This window comes from Macaca fascicularis, chromosome 5 (assembly GCF_037993035.2).
Source record: "Macaca fascicularis isolate 582-1 chromosome 5, T2T-MFA8v1.1".
In the NCBI taxonomy this organism is placed as follows: Eukaryota; Metazoa; Chordata; class Mammalia; order Primates; family Cercopithecidae; genus Macaca; species Macaca fascicularis.
In genome coordinates this window covers 181,164,377-181,189,083 of record NC_088379.1, presented here as the reverse complement: position 1 = coordinate 181,189,083, position 24,707 = coordinate 181,164,377, and the positions used below count along the sequence as shown (strand labels likewise).

Below are 24,707 nucleotides of genomic sequence, written 5' to 3'. Positions count from 1 at the left end.
CAGCTCAAAGGCCTAAACACAAGGACTAAATCCATAAAATTTATAGAATAATCCATAGGGGACAAACTTCTTGACATTAGTCTTGGCAAGGATTTTTTGGGATATTACACCAAAAGTTCAAGCTACCAAAGTAAACATAAACAATTTGGACTACATCAACCTAAAAAGCTTCTGCACAGCAAAGGAAACAATCAACAAAGTGAAAAGGTGGCCTACAGATTTGGAGAAAATATTTGCAAATCATATTTCTCATCAATAGTTAACATAGAAATGTATAAGAATTTCATGCAACTCAATAACAACAACAAAAATAACCTGATTGAAAAATGGGCCGAGAACTTGAATCAACATTGCTTCCTCTGCACTTCCTGATGGACACTTCAGATTTCCACACCTGCCAAATAAATCTCATTGATCTCAGGAAATAACCTTAAATGTTTGCCATTAATAAGGTTTATTAAAGTATAATACATCAAACTGATGGGGTCACTAAACATTTTCCAAGGTCTGTAAATGCATTGTTGCTTAATTATTATTTCCACAACTAACAAAAGAACACACAATATGAAATATAATCCTTAATTTTAAAGTAAAAGCAATTTACTATTAATAAGACCACATTTGCTTTGCAATGAGTAAGGAGTTGAGCACTGGTAGAAATTTTCAAATGACCTAAATTTGGAACTTAATTTTGTGCACTCCTAGACTCTTGGCACCATGATTCTGTATTGATTCTTGATTGAGGAGCCACTCCCTTTGAGCTATTAAGGTTCATTGCTGTCTGTTGAACAAATGCTAAAAGAGCATTTTCAGATAATTTTACAGTGAGTTTAATAAAGGCATTCTGACGATATCCACATTTTCTTATCACTTTGAAGCAGATTATCTGATTTTGAGATACATGAGTCTAAAAAGCTAATTTATCAAAATTTATATTTTTTCTCCTTTCTCTATTAACAGTATTTAAAATTCTCACATCTCTCTTTCATTTACTTAAATATTTTCTCAAATTTTCTATCTTGATGACCAACAATATTTCCTACTTGAAGTTTTTGAATTAGGTAATAATTTTTTAATGCTAAACAATTTAATCATATAGTATTCCTTTAAAGCTCATTTGCCAGTTGCAGAATTGAGTTGTTAGACTGGAAGAAAATATGAAGTGCCAGAATTTCTGCAGCCTGCCTCCCAAAACATTCATTAGCTTGCACTTTAACTGTACCTGTTCAGATCCTTCTGCAGATCACAGCTGAATGAATAAGGTTATCCAATTAAACATCTTTATATCCTATGGAAAACAAAACAAAACACAATTTTATACCACTCAGTAACTCTTGTACTCAGACACAGGCACTCTAACTTTCATTTTGTATTGCTGAAGTTTGTATTTCTAAAAATCAAAGTGTCAGGGCGGTGCTACACAGAGAACCAGAGAAGCAATCTGACCCTGAGGAAGCATACCAGGACTCATGTGAAGAAAAGCAGACAGGCTGTACGAAAAGCAAGCCTCATAAGCGAATGACCAGATGAGCAGAGTATTTTTGAAGACTTCCAAAAGGAGTGCATTTGAATAGTAGTCAAAATGGACATATTTAACTATACCTAAAAATAAGTGAATCATGAGTTCATCAGAAATGTGCTTCTTAGTCTATAGTCATGTTTAAACAATATTAAATCAATAAAACAGTAGCAACAGCATAGTTTGTGAGAGTCTCAAATTCCTTTATAAATATGGAGAAGGAAAATAGTATAGGAAAATTTTTAGGGGGCCAGATACGGTGGCTCACGCCTGTAACCCCACCACTTTGGGAGGCCAAGGCGGGCAGATCACCTGCGGTCAGGAGTTTGAGATCAGCCTGGCCAACATGGTGAAACCTCATTTCTACTAAAAATACAAAAATAAGCCGAGCGTAGTGGCAGGCGCCCATAGTCCCAGCTACTAAGGAGGCTGAGGTAGGAGAATTGCTTGAACCCAGGAGGCAGAGGTTGCAGTTAATCGAGATCGTGCCACTGCACTCCAGCCTGGGTGACAGAATGAGATGCCATCTCATTTAAAAAAAGAAAAGAAAAAAAGAAAAAAAAAATTTAGAGGACAGTATTATCAACAAAACCAGGTGACAAAATATCTCCTCAAAACCCCAGAATACGCATAAATAGAATCAGACTGAGGCTATGTGATCAGCAGCTATGCAGAAATAGAAGAAAAGAAATTTATTATTTCGGAAGAAAAGAGTTCTGATGATCCTCTGAGACAGAGTTCAAAAGTTGCTTTAAAATCTTCATCTCTAAAAGAAAAGGACCACAATCTGAGTGGGAATCTCAGCAAGCAGACTATAGAACCAAATGGTGAAATGGATGAGTACACGATAGCAAGATCACAGAACGTAGAAGGCTACAGCAAGATCAGAGGATGCCCAAGTTCTCAGTAATTAGAAACATACGAAAAAATCATCCTTTCATTAGGACAGCGCCCCTTCTAAGGAAATATCGCTGAAAGTGGACTCCAAATTGGGCAAGCAAGAACGCTGGTGGTACAGAAAGAAAAGGCTTACACACTAGTGAGGGGGAGTTCAGACGAAGTTGACCTCAGAAAGCTTTTTTAGAGGTAGTTAGAAAGACTGACACTACTATTCATACTTCATAGGACCCATGATGAGGGAAATTTTCAACACTGAAGGTCAAAATGCATACTGCTTCACTCACAACCGTAAATACTAACAGCTCTTTCTAAATACACAAGAAAATCCATCTTATTTAAACATGAGCAACAGAAAATGTTTGTAATTGATTGCTACTGAATGAGAGTGTAAAAATAAATGCTCAAATAACTTACCAACAAAGGATCACCCCAGAAAAAGGTGTAACTTAGTATTTCAAAATTGGCTCAAAGGAGCTAAGAAATTACGGAAGCTACAAATGAACAGTGTGAAGCACAAAAAAGGAAATTCCAAAAATAATATAACCAGACAAAGGGAGAATATTAAGGAATAGTGGAGAGAGATTGGGAAAGGAATAAAATCACACATAAAAACTAGACTAGGCCGGGCGTGGTGGCTCACGCCTGTAATCCCAGCACTTTGGGAGGCTGAAGAGGGTGGAACACAAGGTCAGAAGTTCAAGACCAGCCTGGCCAAGATGGTGAAACCATGTCTCTACTAAAAATAGAAAACCTAGCTGGACGTGGTGGTGAGTGCCTGTAATCCCAGCTACTTGGGAGGCCGAGGCACAGAATTGCTTGAACCCAGGAGGTGGAGGTTGCAGTGAGCCGAGATTGTGCCACTGCACTCCAGCCTGGACTACAGAGCAAGACTCCTTCTCAAAAAAACAAAACAAACAAACAAACAAAAACCACAAAAACCGAGAAACACTAGAGAGAATACAGGAAGAAAAATGAAGTTTAAAAAGGAACACATTGTTAAAAAATCAGAAGTGTAAGGAAAAACATAGGAAAGGGTTCATTGCAAAAAAGGTAAATGTGGAAGAGAGGCCATGAAGAGACCACCTATGTGTAAAAGAAAACTGAAGAATAAAGATGAAGTGCAATAAAGTGAGAAAAGGACACTCTAACCTGGGAAAATCAACTCAGAATCATCAACACCAAGACATTTCATGTAAATTAATTCAGATTCAGAGAAAGAGAAAGAATCCTTTAGACATCCAAATAAAAAGAACATATAATTTGTAAAAAGAAAATCCGAATCGCCTCAGAGTGTTTGATATGAACACTTTGTACCAAACGACAATCAAGAAGCATTTTTAAATTCTCAAGGGGAAAAAAAATAAAAAATAAAAAAACATGAACTTAATGATTTTGTACAAAGCTAACTGATCTTCAATTGCAAATTCCAAACAAAAATAGTCACAAATGTGCAATAAATTATGGTTTGTGCACACAGTGCTATTAACAGCAGTTACCAGCAACAACACAGATAAATCTTAGAGCATAAGACGGACTGGAAAAAGCAAATTACAATATGCTTTAGAAAGTCTGAATCCAGATTTATAAAGCTCAAGAATAAGCAAAACTAAAATATGTTGTTTAGGGATACACATATGTGATAAATCTACCAAAAGCAACAACAACAAGAATAAGAGAAGAGAAAAAAACAGTGGTTTCTTCCTAGGGGGATGGAGAAGGATGACACAGCAGTGGGGTGGCCAAGTTCTAGCTCTTCACAGCTGGCCATTTTGTTATTGTTGTTGAGGTTTATTGTTCTTTATAGTCTTCCTAAGAAATATGTAGAAATATTTCCTAAGAAATATGTAGAAACAAGCCTTAGGTGGGCAATAAATAACTATAAAAAATACATCATAGGCCAGGCGCAATAGGTCATGCCTGTAATCCCAGCACTTTGGGAGGCCAAAGCAGGTGGATCACCTGAGGTCAGGAGTTCGAGACCAGCCTGGCCAACATGGTGAAACCCCAACTCTACTAAAAATACAAAAATAGCCAGGTGTGGTGGTGTGCACCTGTAATCCCAGCTGCTCGGAAGGCTGAGGCAGGAGAATCTCTTGAACCTTGGAGGCGGAGGTTGCAGTGAGCTGAGATTGTGCCACTGCACTCCAGCCTGAATGACAGAGTGAGACTCCGTCTCAAAACAATCAATCAAACAAAAAAAGATCATAAAGACAGGTAGCCTTGAATATATGTGACTGTAGAACATAGATTAATTTGGGAGATAAGGGCAAAATATTATAAAATTATACATGGTTTAACAGTGTACATACAATAAAACTAACAAAAGTGGAATGCGTGGAGAATATGTAAAGGGTAGAATAAGCTTGGCAATTGCCTCATAAGAATTAGAAGAAATTTTTTTAAATCATGTATAAATCAGATAATGGGAAAAAAGAAAAGGATGAGGAATAGGAAGTCACTGGGCAGTATCAATATTGATTATTACAGGGAACCAGTAAAGAGTATCTAAGAGAGATGTAACTAAGGATATTATGTAAATGTGTCAGTATAAAAGTAACAATTAGGCAAACAAACCTCATAACTCCAAAATAAATACAAAAAAGGTAAATTACAAAGCAAATAAACTTATGATGAAAGGCTTTATATGACTCCGTATTTTACAACTAACATTTAGAAATGTAAACTAAAACCATATAATGGAACTAAGATCACAGATATAAGTTATATGATTGTATGATCTTATGACCAATTCTGTGACCTGTCATATTAATAACAATATGGTTCTCACTGCTCTATTAAATGAAGGTGAATTTCAGATTAGCCAACAATGTAAACTTCAACTCTATGTTCTTACAAAACAGATCCATAAAACAGAAACTGAGAAACGCTAAAAATGAAAGGACAAAGATATACCTGGCAAAGAGCAAATAAAAAGTTTAAAAGCATTAAACAAATGAGGGAGTACCTATTTCAATGTTAAAGGCTGTGATTTGTAATAATAATATAATAAAATGTAAGGATGAACCAAGAAAAAGAAAACTTAGAATTCAGGAAACAGGAGATCAAAGCCAGAAGGGAAAAGTATTGACTGAGTAGTGGTGAAATAATGTCCCAGGAGGACGAAGATGCAGCAGACCTAAAACGTAATGAGGGAAGATAGAGGAAGACAGAAAAAGCATGATACTGATACCTACCCCAATATATAGAATTATATTTGGAGGGAATTTATAATTTAAACTATTTGGGAAATATTTGGGAATACATACTTAGAAAAGTTAGCAAATGAAAAAATTAGGCAATGAACTCTAGGAGAAGAAAAAATATATATAGGCACACTTATATATACAAGACTGAAAATGTGATCACAGTGCATTAGATGTCTCTGCTATGAAAAATATTGGCAGTCACATTAATGTGAAAATTGAATATTTATTCATCATAAATTGTGCTGTAACTAAAATGAGAATATAAGCAGGTAGAAAATGTGTGTATGGCAGTGAGAAAGAAAAACATAAGGGACTGTATCATGTCACAGGAGAAAATCAACATATTGTATAAAATTGATTTTAAAAAGAAAGAGCAGCTTAAGCATATTACTTAGAAAATCAATGAAGTACAATTTTACAATTCTTTGGGGTTGACGTGTTCCAGCCTTATTCCAGTCCCTGCAATAGTGAGTCACAGAGAAGTCCCAGCCTACACAGAGTTAACTTTCTTGTGGGGGCATATGAGCAATAAATAAATAAAAATTAAATGTATAGAATGATAGTTTTATGTGTCAACATGGCTAGGCTGTTAATTCAGTAATCATCCCCAGGTATTAACCACTAATTATAGGTGTTGCTGTGCGGGTATTTCTTAAATGAACTAAAGTACATATCAGTTGACTAAGTGAGGATGTTACCCTAGTATAATCTGATTCAATCAGGTGAAAGGCCTTAAGAGCAGAACTGAGGCATCCCTGAGGAAGAAAAATCCCCCTGTGGACTGCGGGCTTCAGCACCAGCCCCAGAGTAGCAATCTATCCTTCCTGGAGCCTTCCTGTGGACTTGTAGCCTGCTTTGGCCATCCTCCACAATCACGTAAGACAACTCTGCAAAAAATGTCAATATATATCTCCTACTGGTTCAGTTTCTGGATTAAGCCATGACTGACACATATAAGGATGCCAGATACAGATACAAAAGCAATGCTGGATAAGAGTGATAAGAATGTGTGTGAGGGGAGGATGCTGTTTTACATTGGGTGGTCAGGAAGGACTCACTGAAAGGATGCTTGACTGACTGATAGCATCACTGCTCTCATTCTTCACTCCTCTTTTATCCAGGCCTTTTGCCATGGGACTTTGCATCACTTTGCACCAAAAGCAGGATCTATATTTTTTCAACTGCTGAATCTAGACAGATTCAGAGGCATGTGAAATCATGACAGGACTTTCTCAAGCTTCCGTGTGAGCCTCATCTATCAGTATCTCACTTCCCCAAAACAAGCTTTTTTACAGATGAGGCTAATGCAGAAGCTTGAGAAAGTCACAAAGCCTTTTTGAGAAAGTCCTGCCATAATTTCACGTGTCTTTTTCCTTGGCCATAACCATAGCAGTATGCCAGGGCCAGCCTGCTGGAGGATGAAAGACATGGTTGCCCCAGTCATCCCTGCTGAGGCTGTGCTGGATCATCCAGTAGCCAGCTGACCCTCGGATATATCACTCCGCCCATTGAAGATCAGCAAGCGGTGACTTGCTGACCCACAGCTGAAGGTGGACACATGATTGGGCCCACGCTTGACCAGCCAAGTCCCGCCCAGTGTAGCCGAAACTTTTAAGTAAATATTTGATGTTGGAGTGGCACTGATGTTTTGTCATGGTTTGCTGTGCAGCACTGTTGTACCAATAGGTAACTATACGGAATAGGCCTGAAAGAAGCAGAGGATCAGGCCATACTAAAGGAACAACACTGCTGCAGTGGAAAGGACAGGCTCAAATGCGCTAAGGCAGGAGTGTGCTTGTCATGCCTACGGGGCGCAAATGGGCTTGTGTAGCAGGAGTACAAAGAGAGGGAAAGGTATCAGGAGGCAAAATAAGTTGAGTGGCAGTAGATGAAACATGTAAGGCCTTGTAAACCACAATAAGGATGGAATGACACAGGAACTCAATGGATGCTTTCAAACCAATTAGTATAAGGACTCTTAAACATGTACATTGGCTGCTGTATGGAGAATGAGCTCCAGGGAGGCAACTGCAAGGTAGGAAGGCTGTTCCATCCTCCAGTGTAAGTTCTCAGTGAAAATGGAAAGTGATTGTTGCTTTGATCAGGTTACAGCAGAAGACGTGGTAAGAAGTGTTCAGATTCTGTACATTTTGTTAATAGAATGCCAAAAGGATTTTTAGATGGATGGGATATGAAAGAAAGAAAAAAATTAAAGGATGATTCCAAAGCTTTGGTTTGAGCAATTGAAGAACAGAGTTGCCATTTATTTAGTTGAGGAAAAGTTTGGAGGAGCAGGTTTGGGTATAGGTAGCAGGAGTTGAGTTTTGAACATGTTAATTTTGAAATGGCATTAGGTATGCAAGTGGAGATGTTATGTGGTCAATTATATAGAGATAGAGACAGAAATATGAATCTGGGATCACTTATAAGATACAGATAGCACAAAATTGAAATCCCAGAGGGAATTTCTGACAAAACGTAAATGATAGAAATTGAGCCATGAAAAATAATGCAAGACTTAAATATACCAATTAACAAAGAAAAGTTTGGAGGGTGATTAAAGACCTACCATTGAAAAAAGGACACAGACCAATGGTTTCAGCAACTAAGCTAACCGAGTGTGCTGCAGAGTACCGTAAGAAACAGTTTAGAGAATTGGACGTGACCTTCTCTGGAAAGTGGAAATTAGGGGTTGGTAGAATTGAGACAGGCAGCTGCTGTTTTTCCTTTTAAAACTTGTACCTCTGTATAATGATTTAAATTGCATATGGTATTGTGTTGACTAAGCTTATTGAAATAATATGGCAGGGAGGTGCAAAAGTAGAACCAGTGGGTGTAGAGAAATCTTCCCAGATATTCAGTTATGGGGGGGGGGGGCAGAGAAATGGGTCAGTGTTATGGTTAGGCAATGGGAAGTAGAAGGGCTATGAAATTTTAAATGTGTGTTCCCGTAGAGACGAAATGACCAATCAAAGTCAGATGAATGATACAGTGAGGAGGAAGAACTGAAAGAACATACTTTTCCCCAGGAGAGAATCATTACACTATAGAATACAAATGAAAGGACTGTTCTTTGTTAAAGGAAGGTGTGTTAGTCAGGTCAGGCTGTATAACATGCTACCATAGACTAGTGGCTTATTGACAGCAGAAAGTTGGTTCTCACTCTTCTGGAATCTGGAAGTTCAAGATCCCCGAGGGTTTCAGCATCATCTGGTTCTGGCGAGGGCCTTCTCTCTGGTTGAAGACTGCCGTCTTATGGTGTATTCTCACACAGCTGAAAAAGAGCTAGCTAGCTCTCTGGTCTGTCTTTATAAGGCACTAATCCCATTCACAAACTTCAATCAGGCCTTAGTTACCTCCCAAAGACTCCACCTCCTAACACCACCACCTTGGGATGAGGGTGCCAACATGAACGATGAGCAGTTACACTCAGTCCATGACAGCGGGATCGTTGCCTTTACTTGAAGGGAAGAGAAAGAAAAAGGATTCTGTCGCTGAGAGGTTTATGGATTTGGTGACAGAAAAGGAGAGGGAATTGCCACCGAATGCTTTCTGGTTTTGGAGTATTTCTAATACTTTCTTTTTTTCTAACACTGTTTGAGTTTCAGTGAAGTAGGAAAGGAGGCCGTTTGATGAAAATAGGAGTTAGAGAAGGTCCCAAGAGAGGAAAGCATACATGAAAAGTCATCTTTGATACACAGGGAAGAGAGTATGAGAGAGACACAAATCGGCAAACAATGTTTTGCTGCGGCGCTGAGGGCTCTTCGAAATTTGTGTTTATGAATTTAAAAGATCTCCATAGAATCGCACCCACCTGGGCATTGCATCCATCAGGAGTGGCTGTGGGTGTCATCAGTGAGCCACACGAGGAGCAGGGGAGAAGGCTGGCATGTAGGGAAGAAACTGGGATGCCCTTGAGTGGTTTCCTGGACTATTTTGGAGCGGTATTAAGGAAATGTCTGCACATTTTGCAGGTTAGAATTGAACCAAAGAGAATATTTTCCTATTGAAACCCTGTTATAATCCACAAGCTGGGATGGAGTTGAGAAGAGGGAGTGGGAGTGCATCATCTTATTTGATATTTGACAGTGTGAAGAATGTGAAACTATTGGGATTATTCCCATTTTACAGTTGAGAAGATGAGTCATTGGAAAGTGAGGACAGAATTGGAATATGGAACTTCTATCTTCTGTTAAGAAAGCAAAATTTGACCTCTGCCTTGTTGGGATTTTTGGTTGAGCCTAAGAATTACATTGACATAAGATACATTAACAAGAGAAAGCACACAAATTTGTAAAAGTTTCATGTGACATGGGAAACTTTATAAGGAAATAAGGACCTGAAGAAGTGGCAAAATCTAAATGCTTTTGTACTAGGCTAAACAAAGAGAGGCATTTGTGGAAAAGCAGCCACATTTTGTGGGGAGGCTAATGGAAGATAAGAATTCTTTTAACAAGGTCGGTTTGTACAGACCTCTCCTACAGAATTATCTTGGCTATGACTCCCTGTTGAAGAACGTGGTTTTTTTCTTTTTCTTTTTTTCTTTTTTTTTTTTTTCCTCTGGGGCTGGGAGGGCGTCTCTCACGGGAATTTTCATCTCTCGTTTCCAAGAAGAAAAAGGGAAAAACAGATTATCCCTCTTGTATCTGTTGTTTCTAAATGCCTTTAGCTTAAAATTGTCCCTCTGCCAAAGTGGCCTATTTTGGGGTGTTCTGCCACACACCACTTCCAATTTTTTGTTTCATGTTGCTTCACTGTACTGTCATATTGCCTCAAACCTAGTAGGGAGATACTTGAAATGGATTCTTATTTTAACTCGTGCTGTACCTTTTGCACATAAAATTTGAATGTCTATCATCTTTACCAAAGAAGAGACAATCTACGGCTCTGATTTTAGATTATCCAACCTCAATTAAAGGTAATCTGGGAAATTCTGTGTCCCCTATAAAAGACCGAGAGTTATATTACTCAGCTTCATCCACTTAGAAGTGAAAGGCCTTGGAAAGAAAAGGCAGTTATTTTTTAAATCATAAATTTTTCCAAATCTGAATTCTAAGAATCTTTTAACTTAGACAATTTTCCTTCCTGGCTCCACCTTCAGTGAAATCCTGCCAGTTTCTACACTAAGGACAATCCATTAAAGTGAGATTCTTGAAAAAGTTGACATATTCCAGGAGAATGAGCAGTTCATTTTTATAAGTACTTAAATATTTAATTAAATACCCCCAAACCCTAAAGGATTGTTGCAGGAAGATATTAAAACCTGAAACCCAAAATTTGCTTTGAATATTAGCCACTGAAAAAGAATTTTCAATGAACTCTAAGGATACTGAAATTAACAATTACTTATCAATTCTGGTAATTGGACACCCGATCCGATTCATGCTGCTGGCATTCCTGACAGATCGGAGCTGCCACTCACCATCTTTTTCTGAAATCTTACTCTGCAGCTAAAAAGCATGGTATCTCCTGTAAAGACCTTTTAAAATTCTCTCAGGAAGTAGCTCTCAGCAGAAACATTCATTAAATTTGGTTGTCCATTTTCCTGTCACTTATCCAGGAAGATTATTTTAACTCTCGGATTTTCAGGCTAACAGAAAACGGCTGACTATACTGTGGTCCCAGAGGAAATTTCTTCTGGGAGAAACAGAAGGCGAACTCTACTTTCAGAGCAGACATTACCGTCACCAGTGGGTGAACAACACCAGTAGGGCTTCAACTCTTGAAATCCAGAATCAGTTCTTGAAATCCAAAATGGATGAATACAATCTTACATCTTTATTTTTCAACTTAAATGTCACTGTAAGCCAATCATTTACAATTTCTTGGAAAATAACTTTGGCCTAGTTAAATAAATTATTTCTTAAAAAAATTCATAAGGTTTTGTAGGGCCAGTCCTTTAAAGCATGTTAACATGCTTCATACTAAAATACCTTTAACTGCATCCTCTTCAAGTTTACCTATAATCACAGTACATTTAAATTGCTAGAAAATCCTTATAAGTATTTACATATGCCAATCTAATGTTAAGTTATCTAAATAGACTTCTATTTAATCAAGGAAGTTATCTACAATCTAGTGCATAAACCCTCTGCTTTTTAAATTTAAGCTGGTTTTTTCAATAAAAATTAAGTAAAACTGTTATGTGTATACAAGTTAGTGTTTACGAAACTTTTTTTTTTTCTTTTTTTGAGACAGAGTCTCGCTCGGTTGCCCAGGCTGGAGTGCAGTGGCATGATCTCGGCTCACTGCAAGCTCCGCCTCCAGGGTTCACACCATTCTCCTGCCTCAGCCTCTCAAGTAGCTGGGACTACAGGCACCCACCACCACGCCCGGCTAATTTTTTGTATTTTTAGTAGAGACAGGGTTTCACCATATCAGCCAGGATGGTCTTGATCTCCTGATCTCGTGATCCACCCGCCTCAGCCTCCCAGAGTGCTGGGATTACAGGCATGAGCCACCACACCTGGCCACGAAACTCTTAATTGCTAAACCACTAGAAGTAACTTCAAAATAAGGCAAAGTTTAGTTAAGTAGGTATGTCTTTATTTATTCTTAGAGATTATATGTATTTTTCGAGAAAACCAGAGAAAAGAGACTTTAAGTTTGGAAAAGATTAGTTAATGAAAACTAACAGATAGTCTGATATTCTTAGGTACAAAACAAACATTAAATAATAAAAAATAATGTAAGGGCCATTTCAGGAAAAAACAGGCAAAGGAATCCAGAGTGTTGCTAAGAATTCTTAAGTAAATTTAATTTTGAGAGGGTGGTGGGAAGGGATCAACTTATCTGGCAATATTATGATCACATGGTGGCATTCATTAACAGATATCTTCTGATATATGGGACTGTATATGGGAAATGAAGCCAGATAAATGGATTCTTCGTATTTAGTACCCACACAAATAGCCAAACATCCATTTTTTGGACTTCAAGGGCAAAAACGATCTTGGGTTTCAAGAGTTGAATCCTTTGTTGTTGCCTTATAAATATTGCCTGACTTGGCCCTTTCAAACACAGACTTGAAGTGACAGGCTCACAGGTATTAGAGATGGCTCTTTGGGGGCAGCTCCCAGACGTTTTTAATTTCTGAATCTTAACACTATCAAAGACTTTAAGGATTGCTCACCAGTTATCTAAAAAAATACCGCTTACATTTAATTCTCATTGTAGGTCATCAGAGAGCAAACAGTGTTAGTGTTGTGTGTTTTCTTATCTCAGTCCATTGTTTAAGATATTTAAGAACATAGATTTTCATAGACAAAACTCTGAATCACCTTGAAGTTATAACCTAAGTACTGTTATGAAGTTGGAAATAATTGATCTATGGCCAACACTGTCTTTAAAAAATCAAACGATATAGTTAGCATCCTTATAGTATAAGTAATTTCAATGAACGAAGGCCGTTGCTTTATTATTTAATTAGTTCTAAGCAAAAATACCACTTGAAACAATATAAAGAAAATAATTTTACAGTGTCAGCCTTCATTTTGATGAATTAGATGGATTGATTTCCAAAATTTATTACTAAAGCAAATATTTTCTAGCAATGTCAGCTCTAAATAGGATGTCCCTTTCTTTCCCTTTGAATTTAATGAATATTTTTGGTTTGGTATGTTTGTTTCTTTTGTTTTGTTTCTTTGCACAGGTTGGGCTAGGTGTACTGCAGCAGCAAATAAGACTATGGCTATTTTGTGTGTATATGTGCGTGTGCGTGTGTGCGTGTGTTTGTTTACATGCAAACACAGGAAAAGCAGGGAAGCAAATGGGCAAGAAATCAATAAGAGAAATATTATGAATGAACACTAATTTAATAATATTTACTGTTAATTTTCATTCTGAAAAATAATTTTAATCAGTAGAGGCTTTGGTCTTCGGTTTAATTATTACCATTTTATTTCAAAAGCAGGGCAGCAAATGGGCAAGAAATCAATAAGAGAAATATTATGAATGAACACTAATTTAATAATATTTACTGTTAATTTTCATTCTGAAAAATAATTTTAATCAGTAGAGGCTTTGGTCTTCGGTTTAATTATTACCATTTTATTTCAAAAGACTGGTGTAAGACTTGAAGAACATGTGTTATTCACTTACAGTTTACCGTTTGTATTTAATAGTGTAGTGATGCTAAGTGGTCAATAACTATCAAAGTTGGGATTCATGGGGGTAGTGCAAGGGTCAGCAAGTTTTTTCTGTGGAGTCACATATAGAAACAAGTTGCAGGGCTGGTGCAGGGCAAAGGACATTCAGTACAGCAAGCTACAGCTCTGAGTTTGAGCTCTCCACTGCTACTAAGTGAGGTTGCTTCCTGGCCTTTGCTTCTTCATCTATAAAATGAGGGAGTTGAAAAGTCCCTGTCAGTTTTAACATCTAGTGATTTTGATGGGGTCATCACCCCACAGTGATAATTATTATTATTGATAAGATACACAATGATATTTTGTAGTTTGCAAAGTGCATTTGTATATTATCCCATTTAGTCCTGGAGATTTTCTGTGAGATGGTATAATTTTGCCAAGTTTTTGGATAAGGAAACTGAGGACCTGAGCGTTTAAAAAATATTCCTGAGGTTGGCCGGGTGCGGTGGCTCAAGCCTGTAATCCCAGCACTCTGGGAGGCCGAGGTGGGTGGATCACGAGGTCAGGAGATTGAGACCATCCTGGCTAACATGGCAAAACCCCGTCTCTACTAAAAATTAAAATAAAATAAAATTAGTAGGGCATGGTGGCGGGTGCCTATAGTCCCAGCTACCCGGGAGGTTGAGGCAGGAGAATGGTAAGAACCTGGGAGGCGGAGCTTGCAGTGAGCCGAAATCACGCTACTGCACTCCAGCCTGGGCGACAGAGTGAGACTCCATGTCAAAAAAAAAAAAAAAAAAAATTCCTGAGGTCACACAACTAGCAACAACAAACTCTCATCCTGAACCTAAATGATCAGCCCACATCAAGTTCCCACGACATTTCTAATACTTTGAGAAAGTTATCCTTAAAAATAACTCTTTAAAATATTTAATGCTCATGTTCTCAGTATTTTGATCACTGTGAAAACCTAATTGAAAAGCTTTCAACCAAAATTACCACACTTGTCTTATCTTTCCCAAGATACTGGCTATAATTCTGAGAGGAAGCTAATGATGTCTATGGAAAGAAAGGGAAAATTAACTGGAATAGGTAATAGAACATCTGTGTCTCTTCTACATATCTTGTAAAGTTGAGAAACTGGTAGCTGACACTTACATTTCAAGGTAATAAGCATTACATTTAATTTTATATCCTCGTAAATGCAATGCCTATTTTCAATTTGCCTACCAACATAATGCGCTATATTCTTTGTGTAAAGATGGTCTCATTACTACACAGAAATATCAAGGCTCGAAGAATTTTTTACTGAATTGACTAAAGAAAATCTTCATTTTAGACCTTTCCTCCATCCTTGATCACTTATTTGACCTTCAAAAAGTTACAAATTTTCTGTAGGCCTTTATTCGGCCACTAAATTCTAAGAAGAAAAGAAATTTATAAGATGTTTTAATAATTTGGGGTGTGGACCTAGAATAACTGAAGAAAATAATAATATCTCAACTTTCTCATGATATAAAGAATAGATCAGCCGGGCACGGTGGCTCACGCCTGTAATCCCAGCACTTTGGGAGGCTGAGGCGGGCGGGTCACGAGGTCAGGAGATCGAGACCAACCTGGCTAACACGGTGAAACCCCGTCTCTACTAAAAAAATACAAAAAAAAAAAACTAGCCGGGCGAGGTGGCGGGCGCCTGTAGTCCTAGCTACTCGGGAGGCTGAGGCAGGAGCATGGCATAAGCCCAGGAGGTGGAGCTTGCAGTGAGCCGAGATTGCACCACTGCACTCCAGCCTGGGTGACAGAGCAAGACTCCTTCTCAGAAAAAAAAAAAAAAAAAAAAAAAAAAAAAAAGAGTAGATCATGTCACCTTTAAAGAATTATGTACATTCATTCAGAAATAATTTTGAGTGACTATTGTGTGCCAAGTACTTTTTCAGGCCTTAGGGATACAACAATGAACAAAACACAATTTATTCCCTTGTGCAGCTCACATTTAGTTGAAGGAGACAGATACACAAATAAATAAATGAATATGTCATTTTTCTGGGTGCAAATTAGGGATACAAAGAAAAACAAAATGGAATAAAAAAGAAAAGACTGAAAAGACTGATAGAGGGGGTGCTTGACAGAGAGCTCACAGAAGACCAGGTACAGAGGTCCGGAGGCACAGGAGGCTGAGCTGGTTTGAGGCACAGCAAAGAGACCCATATGGCTGGATCAGAGGGAGCAGAGAGGCCAGTAAAAGGAAATGAGGCTGGAGAGCGTTCACCTTGATTGTGGTGAAGAGCCCTGAAGTCTTTTCTACAGAAATGAGTCATGATCTGACTTATGTTTCAAAAGGGTCATTCTGTTATGTCTGAAGGATTCTCTGTTAGGGAGCAAGATGAGAAGCAAAGATAATAAGAAATAATAGCAAAAGTCCAAGTAAGAACATGTGAGATGGGGAAGGGTCATAGTAGTGCAATAAGTGGTGGTCAGACTCTTCTAGACAAATTTCAAAGGAAGAGCTATTTGAGTTTACAGATGTTTGCCTGTGAAGAGTGAGAGGAGTCAAGGATAACTCTGAGAATTTTCACCTGAGAAACAGGAAGATGAATGATGCCTTTCAATAAGAAGTCGAGAGGGTGAGTCTATCAGATTGATGTAAGTGGGGGTATGTGTGCAGTTGAGCTTGTTTGGGACATGTTACATTTACAAGGCTTATTAAATATCCAGATGGATGTCAACTAGGTACTTGGATGTGTGAGATCTGAGTTCAGCAGAGGCTGGAGGTGGCAACTGCATCATTAAATGATGAGTCCACCTAGGAAGTAGGGCAAGCTAGAGAAGAGATACCAGGGTTACTTCCTGTGGTTTCCACAAACGTTGGGAAGGTGAGGAGAAGAGCAAAAGAGACTGAAAAGAGGAATTCAAGGAGCAGTAGGAGGACTGAGAAAGAAGTGTTCTGGAAGCCGGGTAAAGAAAATGTTTTAAAAAGGGCACGCACTATGTCAAATGTTGCTTGTAGGTTGAGGTAGATGACAACAAAAATAAAAATATTGACCAGGGAGTTGGTAATGCAAATGCATCTCTTAAACTATTATGAGTTGTTTCAGTGCAGTGATCCAGACAAGAACTTTATTGGGGCTGCTTCAAGAGGAAAGAGGAGTAAAGGAAGCGGATACCATGGGTAGAGTTAACACTCTTGAGGAGATTGCTGCAAAGAGATCAGAGAATTGGGGCAGTAGATATAAGGGCTCTTGTTATCATCAGAGGATAATTTTAAGATGGGAGCAATTATAATGTGGTTGTATAGCAAAAAATGTTAATGCATGAATGATGGGGAGAAATTTAAAGAAAGTGATTCTAGAGCAGAAGATAGAGATGGGACACAATGCATAAGAAGGGTGGAGTGGGCCAAGATGATCAGACAGTTCAATCATGGTAATAAGAAAGAAGATGATAAGGTGCTAATAGAGACAGGTTGGCAGATGTGGTGGTGAGAACATGTGGAAGATCTCTTCTGATTGCTTCAACTTCCTCAGAAAAATAGGGAGCAAGGTCGTCAGTAGAGACTAATTGGAGAAGTTTTGGAAAGATAAGTTATGGACTAATGGCCTAACATAATAAGGGAACAGAGGAATTAAGGAAATGTAATATTTTTCCTGGCAATATTGAGTCGACTTAAGATTAGTCATAATTCATATATTTTTTAAAGTAGTCATGATTGTGTACTTTCTTCCAACCACAATCAGCTTCCTAGGTACAAGGTACAGGAAGATTTAAGAAAGCATTAAGGGTTTTCTGGGACAGTATTATGGAGGTGGTAGAGTCAGTGAATTGGAGATGCCTATCAGATTGAGTTTTTTGTGTCTTAGACATTTAGAGGAAATAAATAGGAAAGATAAGACACAGTTTTCATAGAATGGGATACTTGTAGTAGAGATTAAGATAAGTGACAAAGATGTTGGTAATAACAAATTCTATGCTGTGACCATATGCGTGGGTGACTGAGAAATGATGGAGAAACAGATTGTTGAAGATCAAGGAACTGATGGTCTATTTCTCTCTGGTGATATCTAGGGCAGTGCCACGGGTGGCAGACAGGAGATGTCACCAGGAATAAGGAAAATCTGTGGAATTCTTCATCTGTCCTGCTAATCATATGAGGTCCTGCAGAGAGACTGCCATCACGTCAATAGAAGATTCAGACACATGGAACCCTGTGGATAGCTCCCGACAGCTGCAGCAATGGAAGTAAATTTATAGGTAAAACAGAAAAATACACTGTTTCCTAGCTATACAACTCTGTACTTTAAGATGGCCCAAAAAATTACCTCCTCTGACACATTTGGTGGCCTTTCTCAGGGAAAAGCCATCGTATGCATTATGGTCATCAAAGACACACAATAATGTCAGAAGAGGGTGAACATTGCCTCTACTTCCTGATACCTTATTTCCCTTGCCCTCTTTAGAAAAAGAAAGTCAGTCTGTATGTTCCTGCTGTTCTGTGGCCTTCATTTCCAGAATTCCACACAGAGCTAGGTTGAAATGTGAGGGAAAAGCAGGAAATGGACTGCTCTACAAAAAGTATACTCTATACATTAGGGAATAGGAGAAAAAGTTTCTCCTGTGCAGCCCACCTCCTGGGGTAGGTAGCCTAGTTAAAAGTTAGAACTGAGATCATTTTGAATGTCTTTCAGACCCTCCTGTCTTTATTTAACATGATGCTATAAGTTGTTTTGTTAAGGCAAAATAACTTGGAAATACATCATTTTAATTATTATAGTATGTCATAATTTGGTCCTACTACAACAGACATAATCAATTCTCTTATCATAAACTATTGAAGTTTAATTTCATTATTATAAATGACACGGAAGAGAGAAACATATTTACATCAGCAGGCGTCTATCGCTCATCATTTGTGTTGGATCAATTCTGGGAGGAAAGAATATTAACCATTTTAATGAGCTTTTTCTCTCTAACACACACACACACACACACACACACAGACTCAAATTTGCTCTCCAATCAGACTATAGCATTAACAGTATTTCATCAGAAATATGTAAGAAATATCTCTTCACTATTTTGATATACCTGTAACAACACCAAATTTTAATTTAAAAGATATACTTTGGTTTTTAAGAGTGTAGAACTTCAATTAAAAAAAAAAAACAGGTGAGTGGGAAGTTAGTCGTGTAATTATACATCCATTAGAAAGTAATGAAGTTATGTGAGAAAGCAAAATATTAGAGTTCATTTGGGTAAAGCTAAAAGAAGGGAGAAGCAGATGATAAAGCTGACACAGAATTAATATATAGCAGGGATGGGAAACTTCATCCCTTCAAAGAGCTAACAAAACTCATTAGCTCAAACTAGAACACCTGTCAAGTTTTGACCTTGCTCATATTTTCACTGATCTGAAGTTAGAAGCAGGGAAAAAGACGGTCACACCAGAATTAATTCCAGTCAACAGGGAGGAATACATTGGCAATGAAAAAACTATTGTAAGAAAAAAAAAACTGATTAAGTAATATCAGAAATGGAGAAAACCTCCTTTGTATAATTCCTTGAGACAGATTTTAAATACAAAGGCAAGGATTTCATTCTATGTTCTGGATCTCTCTTAAGAAAGATGGATTAAGAGAGTTTGAAAGCTCTAAAAATGTAATTATCTAGGCAATAACTAATTATTCCAATGAGGTAGAAAAATGAAGGGCAAATTAAGAAATAAATGAGTTCCACAGAGTGTTCTCAGTGAATTTAGATGGTAATAGATGTGTACCACAGCAGGAAGAATGAACACACAGCCAAGGACAGATGTAAGATGCCGGCTTGGATAAATCAGGAAGGTGAAATCTGTAAGTCAGCCGATGGCTTACTAACAAACGCTAAGGAAAAACCAAACACAGAAACAAGAAAGGGAAAGGCCCCATTTGAGATGGATGTTTGAACGTTAACAGACGGTGGGAAGAAATAAAAACACTACCCTAGATTTTTATTTTATTCACTTGTTCTCTCACTTTGATAATGACATTCAGATGGAAAATAACAAAAACAAATGAATTTATTCAAGCATACATGCAAAAACCATTAGGTTGAGAGATGTTGGAAAACAGGATATTTGCAAAGTTCCAAGGGTTGACACAGGTTATTCACTAACTCAAAGGGGAAAACTACCTTTATATTTAAGAGATTTAGTGTTCAGGCCTTAACACAGGGACTGATTTTAGTATTGTGGGACATCCTGATATTATGTGTCTAATGATATGTTCAATATAAAGTATTCTTGTCAAAAATGTTTAACCTGAATCTAAGTAAAGTTTTAGACCTAATTTCCAATGAACAGAAAGTACTAGGGTGAGATGCAAGAAGGCAGAGTAGGAAGCTCTAGGGTCATACTCTCTACCAAAGCAACTGCTAAGCTGGAAAGGGCAATTGAAATCAATTAATTTGGAACACTAAAACCTAATTGGACATGTATGGCAACCAGGGGAGTGCTTGATAAAGGGTGAGGCTGCTACATTTTCTAGGTGAGCTGCATACGCAAAACAATGATCACCCGCCCCATTCTTCAGCCCCATTACAGCTAAAGGGGTTGCAGCCCATGTTCTTGAAGTAGATGTCTGGTACCAGGGTGGGCGGTGGAGACTTTGGTCTCCAAAAATTTTGTGTAATGTGATTGGTTGATCTGGAAGCGCACCGAGAGACAGGCAAACGTGCTTGCCTTGGTTTCAGTCCTTTCAGTAGCAAAGAGCTTCCACTGAAAAAGTTAAAGCACAGAACGTTTTCCCCCTTTCTTTGAAGGCAGACATTTTAAGGAAATCTTTATCAAGTCACTGGATGACTGCAGAGATAATGGAACAGAAATTTCAGTAACCACACACAACAAGGAATATATACTTTGCAAAAATAGTGTGGAAGTGTCTCAAATGGATGACTCTAGCCCTCAAAAAGCAAAACTCAGCAATCCCTGAGAAGTGGGAGAGTCAGATTTCCAGAGTCACCGCATTATAATACTAACATTGTCAGGTTCTCAAGAAAAACACTGAAACATAAAGAAACAGAACAGGATAGCCTACTCACAGGAAAAAGCATTTGACAGGAACCATCCCTGAAGAAGCCGGGATATTGGAATTACTAGTCAAAGTAATTAAATCAACTGTTTTGAATAGGTAGAATGAGCTAAAAGAAGTCATTGACGAAGAACAAAAATAATTCAGGAAAACAAACAAAATGAGAATATTGGAACCCAGGAGTTTGAGAGCAGCCTGGGCAACATAGCAACAACTCATTTCTTAAAAAAAAAAAAAAAAAAATCAATAAAGAGCTAGAAATTATAAAAAGAAAACAATCAGAAATTCTGGAGCTGAAAGGAACAATAACTTAAGGGAAAAGTTCACCAGGGCACCAGAGGATTCAACAGCAGATTTGAGCAGACAGATTAAAAAAAATGACATATGCATCTGTGTAGACACACATACACATATATGCACACACACACATATGTAATATTCAGTCATAAAAAGAATAGAGTTCTGATACATACTGGAAGACATACATACATCTGATATGTAACTGAAAGAACCTTGAAAAAGTATGCTAAGTAAAAAAAGACAAACACAAAAGGACAAATATAGCTTGATTTCCCTTATAGGGAAATAGGGAGATATCTAAAATAGGCAAATTCATAGAGACAGGAAGTAGAATACAGTTTGCATATCACTTATCTGAAATGCTTGGGACTAGAAGTGTTTTGAATTTCAAATCATTTTGGATTTTGGAATATTTGCATGTATATAATGAGATATCTTGGGGATGGGACCCAAGTATAAACACAACATTTATTTATGTTTCATATGCATCTTACAGACACAGCCTGAAGGTAATTTTATACAATATTTTTAATAATTGCATGCATGAAGCAACATTGGTGTACATAAGCTCAGATGTGGAATTTTCCACTTGTGGCATCATGTCAGCGCTCAAAAAATTTTGGATTTTGGGGCATTTTGGATTTTAGATTTTTCAATTTAGGGATGCTGAATTTGTTGAGGATACCAGAGGCTCTGGGGAGGGAGAAATGGTAACTTATTACTTAAGTGGTATAGAGTTTCTGTTTGGAATGATGAAAAAGTTCTGAAAATAGTAGTAACAGTGTAAATGTACTTAATACCACTAAATTGCGTACTTTAAAATGGTTAAAATTGTAAGTGTTATGTATATTTTACCACAATAATAAATTTAAATATTATTAAATTAATTTGATATTTTTGAAAATAAGCTATATGTTAGGTCATATTAAAGTTAATGTTCTTAACTGTAACAATTATAATTTCATTAGGGAGAAAATCATTGGTGTGAAGAGTCATGAGATTTCAACTTTCAAATGGTTCAGGCAAAAATACATGCATCAACAGACAGGGATATAAAGATAAATCAAATATAGCAAATTATTAATAACCATGGATGTAAGTATTAGTATTTATAAAAATATAAGTATTATAAAAATGTTATATTAAAAGCTAGAAAAAATACTAACTGAAATCCAAAGTACATGAGATAGTATTATACAACTTAGATGTTAAAATTATCAAGCCTTCTCATTCTAATTAATTAGATCCTAATATGTTCATGAAACAACTAGTGCTCTTTGAGGAATCAAGAAAAATACGAAGGAAAGATAGAACTTAAAATATGTAGTTTCAATGCCCAAAAGTAAGGGTGCAAGGGAGGAGTTAATGTCTATAAACTACGTACTAACAAATTGACATGGATCTTGATCACTTCAAAAAATGCATGATAAAGGGTAAAACAGAAATACTTTAAAGAAGTGATGATAACCAAGACTCAACAGTTTCACTAAAAATAGGTGTGTCAAATCAATCATTTCTGATTTTTACAGATGAATAGATTGTGAAGTTGATTAAGAAATTTCTGTAGATATACTATATCTGAATTTAAGTAGGACGTTTGATAAAGGTTTATCATTCTAATTTTGTAGACCCTGGGTTGGTAAACTACACCCTGAGAGCTAAATCCAGCTGCCACTGTTTTTGAAAATAAAGTTTTAGTAGAACGATCCCTGCTTCGTTTATTTATGTATCATCTGTGTCTACTTTTGTGCTACAACACTAGAGTTGAGCGGTTGCAACAGAGACCAAAATATTTATCTTTGTTCCTTTACAGAGAAAGTTTGCCCATTTCTATTGTAGACAAGCAGGGAATTACAGACTACAGATAAAAATATAGTATATAATTAAGTATATCAATTTAATTTACCATAACAGATGTAGCATTATGAGATTAATAAGAACTGCAATGAAAAGATATTCAAGCACACCTCAGAGATATTATGGGTTCAGCTCCAGATCACTGCAATAAAGTGAGTCACACAAATTTTTTGGTTTCCCAGTACATACAAAAGTTCTGTTTACACTATACTGTCATCTACTAAGTGTGAAATAGGATTATGTCTAAAAAATGTACATAACTTAATTTTTTAAAAATGTTCTTGCTAAATATTGCTAATGGTCATGTGAGCCTTCAGTAGGTCCAAATCTTTTTACTGATGGAGAGTCTTACCTTGAAGTGATGGCTCCGGACTAACTAGTGTGCTAGTTGATGAAGGCTGGGGTGGCTGTGACGATTTCTTAAAATAAGACAATGAAGTTTGCTGCATCAACTGACTCGTCCTTTCACAAAAGATTTTTCTTGTGACATGTAATGCTGTTTGATAGCATTTTACCCACAGTAGAACTTCTTTCAAAAGTGGAGGCAATCCTGTTAACCCTTGCTGCTGCTTTACCAACTAAGTATATGTAATGTTCTAAATCCTTTGTTGTCATTTCAATAGTTTTCACAGCATCTTCACCAGGAGTAAATTCCATCTTAAGAAACCGCTTTCTTTGTTCATCCACAAGCAGCAACTGAGATTGCAGCAATTCAGTCACCTCTTTGGGCTCTACTTCTAATTCTAGTTCTCTTGCTACTTCCATCACATCTTCAGTTACTTCCTCCACTGAAGTCTTGAACCCCTCAAAGTCATCCATGAGGGCTGGAAACAACATCTTCCAAACTCCTGTTAATGTTGATATTTTGACCTCTTCCCATGAATCATGAATGTTCTTAATGACATGTAGAATGGTCAATCCTTTACAGAAGATTTTTGATTTACTTTACTAAGATCCATCAGAGGAATAATTATCTGTGGCTGCTATAGTTTTGTGAAATATATCTCTTAAATAAGAAGACCTGAAAATCAAAATTACTCCTTGATCCATGGGGCTGCAGAATGAATGTTGTTAGCAGACATGAAAACAACATTAATCTCATATATCCCCTTCAAAGCTCTTGGGTGATCAGGTGCATTGGCAATGAATATATTTTGAAAGGAGTCTTTTATTCTGAGCAGTAGTCTCAGCAGTGGGCTCAAAATACTCAGTAAATCATGCTGTAGTAAATGTGTTGTCACCCAGGCTTTGCTGTTCCATTCCTAGAGCACTGACAGTTTATTTAGCATGATTCTTAAGCATGATTCTCAAGCATGATTCTCAAGGTCTCTAGAATTTTTGGAATGGTAAAGGAGCAGTGGCTTTAACTTCAAGTTAATAAAAGCCCCTAACTAGGCCCCTAACAAGAGTCAGCTTCACCTTTGAAGATCTGAAGGCAGACATTGACTTTTCCTCTCTAGCTATGAAAGTCCTAGATGGCATCTTCGTCCAATAGAAGGCTGTTGTTCTACACTGAAAATCAATTGTTTTGCATGGCCACATTCATCAAATCTCTTAGCTAGATCTTCTGGATAACTTGCCATCAGCACTTGCTGCTTCATGTTACACCATTATGTTATGGTGATGGCTTTTTTTTTTTTTTTTTTTTTTTTTTGAGACAGAGTCTCGCTTAGTCGCCCAGGCTGGAGTGCAATGGCGCGATCTCGGCTCACTGCAAGCTCCGCCTCCTGGGCTCACGCCATTCTCCTGCCTCAGCCTCCCAAGTAGCTAGGACTACAGG

The 24,707-nt window shown here is 37.4% G+C and overlaps 1 long non-coding RNA gene across 1 annotated transcript in view; it reads right to left on the bottom strand.

Annotated features, from left to right (window-relative positions):
• LOC102116902 (uncharacterized) overlaps nucleotides 1-24,707 on the bottom strand; it is a 77,900-nt gene that overhangs the window by 34,303 nt on the left and 18,890 nt on the right. The window contains exon 2 of the long non-coding RNA XR_010587086.2: nucleotides 1,223-1,288. This is a non-coding gene — a long non-coding RNA (uncharacterized lncRNA). The remainder of the gene's footprint in view (nucleotides 1-1,222; nucleotides 1,289-24,707) is intronic.